Source organism: Nannobrachium achirus (genome assembly GCF_963921795.1).
Source record: "Nannobrachium achirus genome assembly, chromosome: 12".
In the NCBI taxonomy this organism is placed as follows: Eukaryota; Metazoa; Chordata; class Actinopteri; order Myctophiformes; family Myctophidae; genus Nannobrachium; species Nannobrachium achirus.
In genome coordinates, this window is record NC_137832.1 from 44,857,612 (window position 1) to 44,867,657 (window position 10,046).

The window sequence follows — 10,046 nt, forward strand, 5'->3', positions numbered from 1 at the left end:
AATGTCATTTTGGGGGTCCTTGACATGACAATGTTTGGTTTTCCGAAAACTGCTGAAACAATGATTTGAGTTAAAAATGTTCACTCTGAAGTCAGAATAGATACATACACGCCCACTAGACTAGCCTCTCCCCCAACAAGGCTATGTAAAGAAGGACAGGACAGGACAGGACAAGACAATATACAGGGGGTTTTCTATGGACCAGGACCACTTGATTGTCTCCACCAGCCGAAGGCATGGGGGAGAGTATGTTTTCGCCCCTGTCCGTCCGTGCGTGCGTCTGTCCGTCCGTTACCAGCTAATCTCCGGTGCCGTTGGCCTGGTCGCTGCCAAACTGTGCACACACACACCCTGGATACCAATCCAGAACCATTTTTCACATGGGCCTGTTCTAGCGCCACCAGGAGGCAGTTTTTTGCAAAACTAACTATTGCCAGTACTCCTCCTACAGATTTTGTCCAAAAATCACGCAAATCGGTAGACAGTGTCTCTACAGTCATGTGATCGACATGGATCTGTCCGATTTTCCCTAAAACCGGCTTCCAAAGTTTGCAGGATTGGTCAGTTTTTAATAAAATGCCTGAAATCATGAACGCAGTGTGGGATTTTGGTGAAATTGTGCATGCACATTCCCAATAGGCAGAGGAATAAATGCCACTTAAATATTTTCAAATCAGCCTCATTGTGGCGCTATAGCAGGCCAATTCGTGTTTTACCTATAACTCCACTTATCAGTGTACAACTTTGTATGTGCACTCCCTAGAGGCCAAGGAAAAACCTTTGCCCTGCTTTTTTCATATCTGCCTTTTATAGCGCCACCAGGAGGCCGACTTATGTAAAACAAAAATGTTCCTATTATTCCTTGAGATTTTATCCGAAAATCATGCAAATCACTACACAGGACTATCTCTATAGTCATGTGATCAAGACAGATCTGTCCGATATTTCATATTCCATCCTAATTGGCTTACATTAGCTTCCAAAGTTTGCAGGATTGGTCCATTTTCAACAAAATCACTTAAATCATGAACGCAGCTTGTGATTACAGAGAAATTCTGCACGCACATTCCCACTATACGTCAAGGAACAAATGCCACTCTTTTCACATTGGCCTGTTATAGCGCCACCAGCAGGTCGACTTTTTCCAAACATATTTTTGGAACAACATGCCTCAAGTCATACATGCAGCGTCACATTGCCGTTAAAGGCCAAAGAAGACATGGCACCCTTTTCACATTTAGCGCCACCAGGACCTACCTAACCTGGTGGAGAGACCTGTGCTCGGAAGAGCACTGCTTCTAGTTTTGATATGCATTATCATGGCACGGACCCCCATTTGATGCACTTTGTTTTGTTTTGATTCTCTGAGGCCCAAATCGACTCTGTAATAATTCATGTACCTCACTGTACTGTACTTTAATGTACTCTACTGTACCTTACTGTACTGTACTTTAATGTACTCTAGTGTACCTTACTGTACTGTACTTTAATGTACTCTACTGTACTTTACTATACCTTACTGTACTGTACTCTACTGTACCTGACTACCTTACTGTACTTTTATGTGCTCTACTGTACCTTATTGTACTGTACTCTACTGTACCTTATTGTACTGTACCTTGCTGTCAAATTCTGTAATTGTAGCGGAGTAGAAGTAATAAAAATGAAAAGCCTGTCAACTGATCTCCCTGACAACCAACAACAACCAACACAATGGCTGACTGTCCCCTCAGGCCACTGGGACCTACAGTAAAATCCTTAAATTCTATAGCCTGAAGGGACAGTCCGCCATTTCCCGTCCTGCGTGACCTCGCCCTTTAGGGTATTATAAAGTGAGGTATGGCGACTGCTCATGGCACTTTTCATGTTTGTATGCATGTCCTGATAGATTATATCACTGTATGCCCCACTGGTGGCCATCTTGAACAAAATGGTTGCCATCTTTGAGTGGCCAGCATCATTTTCCATAAGAGTGGCCCTTAGAGAGTATTTGTGCCAAATGTCATGCTTGCATCACAAAGTGAATGATCTATGAAATTAGCCATTAAAGGAGTAGTTCACCCCCAACATGACTTTTTTTCTATTGATTACTCATGCCATGGAGAGTAGAGTTCAATAATATTTTTTGGTTTTTGTCACATTCCTAAGACAAAAATGCGATAACAATACATTTTCCCCCATTGATTCCGGATGGTGACCCGTTTCGAAACGGGTCACCATCCGGAATCAATGGGGGAAAATTTACTCGAATCAAATTTTGTCTTAGGAATGTGACAAAAACCAAAAAATATTATTGAACTCTAGTCTCCATGGCATGAGTAATCAATAGAAAAAAAGTCATTTTGGGGGTGAACTACTCCTTTAATCTGCTCTGAATATGCTGTATCTCAAGAACCGTAATAGACATGTACTTGGTACCAAAACATCTGCAATATCCATCTTTATATTCAACTTTAATACATGTATGGGTCTTAAAATCAATGCAATTCGAGTAAAAAAAACATCATTTTTGGACAGACATCATGGATTTCGGGGGCCACCATCTTGGCCCCCGAAATCACTGTCCTTGAGGAAGGTAGGTCTTACTCCCGTTTCTCCAGCTGAGCAGCTAGTCGAGCCCATCATCACCAGCACCGCTCACTTCACATTGGTATGATTTCTTTTTACAACCTTTTCATTTGGGCCGGGCTTCCTGGCACAACCTCTTTTCAGATGGGGGGTCCACAGACAAATACATAACGGTCAACTCTGGGGGTCCTTGACATGAAAACGGTTGTGAACGCCTGCCCTAGTGCAGTGATTCTCAATCTGTGGGTCCCACAATTATTTTGGGGGGGTCCCCAGATGAATAACTTAAAGGAGTGGTTCACCCCCAAAATGACCTGTTTTCTATTGATTGTTCACCCCATACTTGAATTCATGGATATATCTTTGTATTTGTCGTTTGGGTCCCAATCCGGAATCAATGGGGGCAAATTTACAATTATATAGTCAAATTCTTGTGACAAATACAAAAAAAAATATGATTGAACTCCAAGAGATTGCAAGTTGAGGTCCTTTAGTAGGCTATCCAATTCAACTTGTAGGAGTTGAAGCTGAGGTTACATTCAGTCCCACAGATATTGTGAAAATAGATGATCTAGCTTGTAGATCGGCAAAGCCGTTAGAGGCATAACCAATACGGATCAAAGCCGACAGAGGCATTATTGGGCGATCACGATCACTCAAAGATCAATTGGCACATCTCTATCAAATACTTTTTCAATAATAATGTAAGGGATCACCTGTCCATGACAGACCTCCTCAACACAAGAGCAGTAAATACATTGATAAAACATCACAGATTTTTCTCTTTTTTTATATAATAGATTTTAATAAATTTCAATTTGCATTGCAAATATTCAACATCAACAATTAACAAAAAAAAAGCCTGTACCTGTAGCTACTCCTTGAGTCTTTTACAGTAGCATTTATTGTAGAAAATACTCTTGCAAATAAAATAAAAAATACTCTTGCTTGGCACTTTTACTGTTAGTATTGCAAAGAAAGAAAACATTGTGATATGTTTTTTAAACAAGTACTGTAGACTTGGACTGAACATGAACATATGACAGTTTTAATCTGTCTCTTTTCTACTGTACATCAAACATCACTTTAGACAAAAAAAAGTCTCTAAAACTGGCAATTAATCATCATTCAAAAACAACAGCTTGTTCACACCATCGGTATTCTTCATGGCAAATCAATGGCCAGAGGCTAATGCTTTTTCTTCAACAGATAGATAGGGAGGTTCTCGGGGTGGTCTCGGGGTGGTGGGGAGGGGTCTCAGGCTGGTGGGGAGGGGTCTCAGCCAATCAGATGACGCCTGAGTGATCTGAGAGAGAGAGAGGGGGGGGGGGGGGGGGGGGTTATGATATGACAGTGTCACTCATGGGAAATAACATCGCAAATAAAAACATTTATAAACACTTCTTTGCAACAAAAAAAAAATACCCCTTTGTACCCCTTCCCTGCCATGCCCGAGGAACCCGAAGATTTAATAAAGAAATAATTTATCGAAGTGGAACTAAAATAGGCCGGAACTAATGCTCCGTGATCAGTTTCTACACGGACACATTATTGAGCGGACCAGTTAACATTGAGACCGTAAACCGGAAGCGGCTGTCCATCCTCTATTCGTTAGCTTTCTGTGTAAACACGGCAGCTTACAGACGGAGAACTTATTGATCAATTGAAAAAAGAAAAAAAGGATTTGAGAAGCTGATGGAATACGCAAACACACGATGCATAGCAGTGTCCGATCACGCACGATGGGAACTGGATTAGCGGCCGCTTTAACAGGTAGGAGAAGCCAGCAGTGAAAGACATAGAAAAAATTCGGGCTCCTTGGCCGTAAACTACGAATGAGTTAAGTACAATATCTGGGCAACCTAAAAAACCAAGTGGTTTGAAGTGGACTTTCCGACGTCATTTTGTAATGAAATGTTAACAACCTTAAATGTAATAAATGTTGGTATAGCAATGATGATATTGTCTAATTATTATACAACTGGATGGAATCTCATCTAAGCCCTTAAACTTGTTAGTAGCGTATGTTTGTGATGATTCATACTAGAGATGCTCCGATTGCGATATTTGGTGCAGATACCGATCACCGATCAAATGGAATCAGTATCTGCCGATCTATACATCACATTCTACAGAGCCAAATCCATAAATTCTTCTATTTATTGTGTTACTGTAAGAGCATTTATATATTTAATGATTCTTCTTCTTCAAAACATTGACATTGCTCTTTCTCAGCCATTTACAATATGCTTGTGCGCCTATACTGCCAGGAACATTATTAATTTCCAAGTTATCAGTAGCCTAACCCAGCAGGGATAATATAATTGCAGAATGTAGTACACGTACTATACCACTAGAGTGTGCCCAACGATTAGGTCTTGCAGTCTGGACTAAGCCTGGACAGCATGTGGACCATAATGGCCGCCTATGGAGCCGCCATTATGGCTCCCGGTCCGCCGAACGGGAGCGATCCTGGAGCGCGTGCACGTCGTGCGCACGCCGTGTACACTCGTTTTTGCTCCTGAGTGACCACTCTGTCAGCCTGCCATTTTTTTCCGAATGAAAATCCGTCTAAATATGGTAAAGTTTGATAAGAAAAACGTCAGCTTTCAATGCTATGGAAAGGCCTATGCTATGTTATGGCCGAACGACTTCCGGGTTACGTCATCGATGATGTCATTTCCATCGTAATATGTTTCTTTAGACTGAAATGAAGCTAGAAAGGTCAGTTTTTGCTCTAAAAATGTAAAAAAAATACCAAAAAAATCAGAAAATCATCAGCAAGGCGACGTTTGGCGATTTGGCTGGCTGGGCCTCCTCAAAATGGCGACGTTTGGCGATTTGGCTGAGAAATTGTTAAGTATAAACATTAGGAGATTGCAGGCTGAGGTCCTTTAGTATCCAATTCAACTTGTAGGAGTTGAAGCTGAGGTTACATTCAGTCCCACAGATAAATATTGTTAAAATAGATGATCTAGCTTGTAGATCGGCAAAGCCGATAGAGGCATTATCGCCGATCACGATCACTCACCGGTCAGTTCTGCGTGGTTCTGCAGGCCGATCCACTGGCGAGAATCCAACGCAAGAGCCCGGACATCTCCATGTTCATTCGCCGCTGGGATAAAGAGGACATTGAAATAAAGAATAAAGAGAATTGATGAAGCTTAGATCAAGAAAACAATAACTTTTAAAGGGCTTTTCAAAACAGGATTACAAAGCGCTTAACAGCAAGATACAATACTTCCAAGAAGAACATCTGTCAAATAAAAATTGAATTATAAATTAAACAAAAACTAATAACATGAATAAACAAATTAAGGCAAAGTAGGGTTGTCCTGATCACATCATTGTTAGAGGCGACCACTGCTGTAGTGACGCCTTAATAAATGAATGTAAATGAGGATCACACAACTAGACTTGCAGATAGCGTACAATGCAATACATTTAACATAGCCTGATTTCAGACTCAGCTGATGCTTGAGTCTGACACAGTGACCCGTCTGAACGATTTGCGGGGGAGGAACTTTTGTGCGACTGATCGCGGCGTGTGTGTGTCTGTCTGTGCCATTGACTGCTTCCACACAGAACTGTGACCAGGGCCTGTTTCACGAAAGTAGAATAAACTAAGACAGGATTTAAAGTTATACCATGTAACTTTTTTTATAAAACAAATCTTAAAATTGTCCTAACTGTTAAATCGCTAAAGTTTTAGAACACCCACTCCGTTATTTGCAGCTTCTGAAGCCTTCTCTTTATATGTTTTCTTCTTAGCAGTGACAGGGGCGGGATTTCCCGGCAAAATGACGTAATCTGCATCATCTGTATACGTTGTGTATACGTTGGCCAATCACATCGCAGATCATACACACATGATACACTACCGGCCAATAACCGACTCTTCAGCAACCAGTGTTTACGATGGTGAAGGATTCTTAACCTCTTATTTCCCAAATCCTGCTCAGAAAATTACGGCTCGATAAGGGGCGTCGATTCCTTGATCGTGACCAATCACGGCACAGAAGAACAGAGCAGTGTTCTTCTGCCCCACCCCCACATAAACTAGAAATGACGCAGTCATTATTAATCTGATTGTAATTGTTGATTTGTTTAGTATGAGAAAGAAAAGGAAAGTAGACTACCCAAATGGCAAGTGAGATAAGTGCAAGTGCTGTGAAGAGGTAACAGCATTGTAGTTGAATAGAGTTGTGTTGTTACTTGCCACCGCTGGTATTTATTTTTTATAAGTATTCTTGCATGTCATTATGATGATCCAGTCATTGGCCAGTACGCTCCCGTTTTAATCAATTAAGGGAGCTCCACTGCTGACGGCAACGGCAACGTCGGACGCTCCGGTGACGGCGTCCACAACGTCCAGTCATGTATAAATTATGATTAAATGTAATTTAATTGCATATTTAAATGTAAATACGTGCCTTTCTGCTGTTGGATATCCATTCACGTCATTCACAAGGGTGACTAGATGTCCTAAAATTCCTAGCATATTTTTAATGTAATTACAGTGGTCTTCCCACTTGATAAAATTATGTATAGGCTAATCACAACAGGCTAGGAAACAACTTTCTCAATTCTTCCTCCTAAAAACAGGCCAGCAGTGAGTGATTGAGTCTGAACACTAAAGACAGATTTTTATACATTATCGTGGCTGCGCTGGTGCACCGAAAATAGCCAATCTACAAGCTCACAGACAGTCACAAAACTGCATGATGATGACAGATTCATGCACGCGACGTGTTGTGAGCTTGTAGATCTGCTACTTTTTTCCGGCACTACACAGCATAAATTATTAGGCATATATAACACTACAGTTGATAATGCGAATATTCTATGATCTTTGATTGAAATATCAACACATTCACGTTCAGTGGAGCCAGTCGGACGGCAAACGTGTCTGCGTCAATGACGCCGTCAAGACGCAGAGCAACGCGATGCCGCCAGTGGAGCCTTGGACTAAGGTTTAAACCATTAACTTGTCGCTGAAATGTAGGCTTAGGTGCCTAATGTATGGTTTGTATCCTAAATACAAATACAGGGTAACTACTAACTGGTACTGGAACTGTAACTAAACCTTTCAAAAAGATGTGATGAAGTAACAGTTGCGTGCAGCCTATGATCTCAAGGAGGACATGGATGGACCGTAGCAGGCGGAAGAATAGGCTACAGAGAAAGACCTAGACGAAGCCAATTGTCACACGTTTCGCATCCATGTTTTTGTAACACACAAAAAAAGCAGTTAATGATAACAAACATTACAACAAGAAAAAATGATAAAGTCCCAGGAACAAAGAAAATTGTCACACGTTTTGCATCCATCTCAGTGTAAAATCCTCAGCTACTCAGGGCAGGAGTAGCCTACTTGCCCAGTCAAACCATGTGTCCCCCAAATAGCCAATAGTCAAATAACTAATCTAGTTGATTAGCAGGAGGGGCTGCCAAAAAAGCAACTAGAGCCCAAAAGCCCACCATAAGCGCTCAAATTCACCTCCTTTGAACGCCACCGGCACCGTTCAATTGAAACGAACGTGCTGTGAGCCTAGCTCCGCCTGCCCAAAATTTCTCCGTCTCATTTTTCAAGTGCCATACGATGGCGTCACTTCAGGACTGTTTTGGAACCTGGTTATTGATCTGCTTGTAGCTTCTACAATCAGATAAAATCAGACAGGCATGCAAGTTTTCAAATAAATATAGTGGAGTAAAACTAAAAGTACAATGTTTGGATCTGAGATGTATAGTGGAGTAGAAGTAAATAATGTGTTGGAAATTGGACATACTCAAGTAAAGTACAAATACCTCAAGATTATACTTAAAGGGGGCGTGACACGGCCAAAACAGCTAATTATGGCTATCAAATTAGCCAATTTTTTTAATGATGTCATGTACCCCCATGTTAAATTACCCAATCAAATTAATTTATTGTAGTTACTGTACTGAAAGTAGTACTTTCTGTACAGTAACGGCAATACATTAATTTGATTGGGCTAATATGGGGGGAGGGGCGGAGACTCGCGGAGTCGAGTATCCATATCATTATCTTTTGAAACTGCCCCAAAAAAAGCTGACCGAGGTGTGTTTCCGACTTTCTAAACCAACTTTAAAACTATCAGTTCTAGGGGTAAAAATGATATAGCATTCGCTAAAATCAATGGTTAGACCGATACAAAAGTACATGTCTTCTTCAAAAAAGGTGTCAAAAAAGGTGTACGAGGGTCAACACGCTTCTCCCCGTCTATGAGACGGTTTTGTCGGCCATACCCTGCTGTCTCTTTCCCTAACCTGACTGGAGCACCAGAGTAGACCGACCGGAGCAAGCCATGTCCTGCTGTCTCACCGGCCGGACTGAGGTCCGTGCTCCGTGGCTCATACACTCTGTGTGTGTGTGTGCTTTAGCGTGTGTGTGTGTGTGTGTGTGTGTACACACAATAGCTCTCGCAAACATCTATGCTCGCAAATAGCCGTGCGGTGCAGCATTAGCAGGGCTACACGCTAACAACAAAGCCGTCACGTTGTGCGCGGCACCGCACGACGGACGAAGTATACATTGCGCGGCACCGCACGACGGATGAAGTATACATTCACTACTAACTGATACGGCCCCGCCTCCCTTTCAGACTGTTTGAAGAAACACCACGTGACCTACTGTATCATAATGTTAATTTTCGGCCGGTGTCGCCACTCCTTTAAGTACAATACTTAAAGGGGCAGTTCAGGGAATTAAGCTATTTGTCTATAGACATATTAAACATGTAGAATAGTCGTTTCTGAACCTGTTAAAAAAATTGGAACTGTATCTTACATAATTGTAGAATAAGACCACTTTTTTAATCATGTCTGGGGTAGCATATTTCCAGGCTTTCAACCTCGTACGTATCACGTAATACTGTAATATTTAATGAGCCTACTGTGAATGGGCGTGGCTTCATACTGCACATAGGCAACGCCCCTGCAGTCCTTGGCCAGAGAGGCCAGAAAATATGTATTGGATTTGACACATTTTGAAACATAATTTTTCAAACATTTTGTTTTTTTTCATGATTAAAATTTAGTCAGAAAGTATTTGCCCCAATGCTGCTCAGAGTCAGGCATTTACATTTGTTATTGACATTGCCAATAGTTATAGAAAGAAGTACAATAACACCATTGCCCTGGGTAGTATATCTTTAAAAAAGTTAAAACATGCAGCTGAGTACATTGTATTATCCACAAATGGAATACTGTTGGAATAAAGGACAGAGGATGTTATTCTATTCAGTACATGTTAAAATAAAGTAACTTGTGTTTAAACTAGAATTGAAATATTTCAATATTAAGCTTTGTTGCTTTTTTGCTACTTAGTACTTTTAAATGTACTTAAGTTACTTTTACAACATTGATGACTGGCCATATCACGCCAACAATAACTGTAAATACTTAAAATGCAAATATTGTACTTTTACTCCCCTACAATTATTTGAAGACTTTAG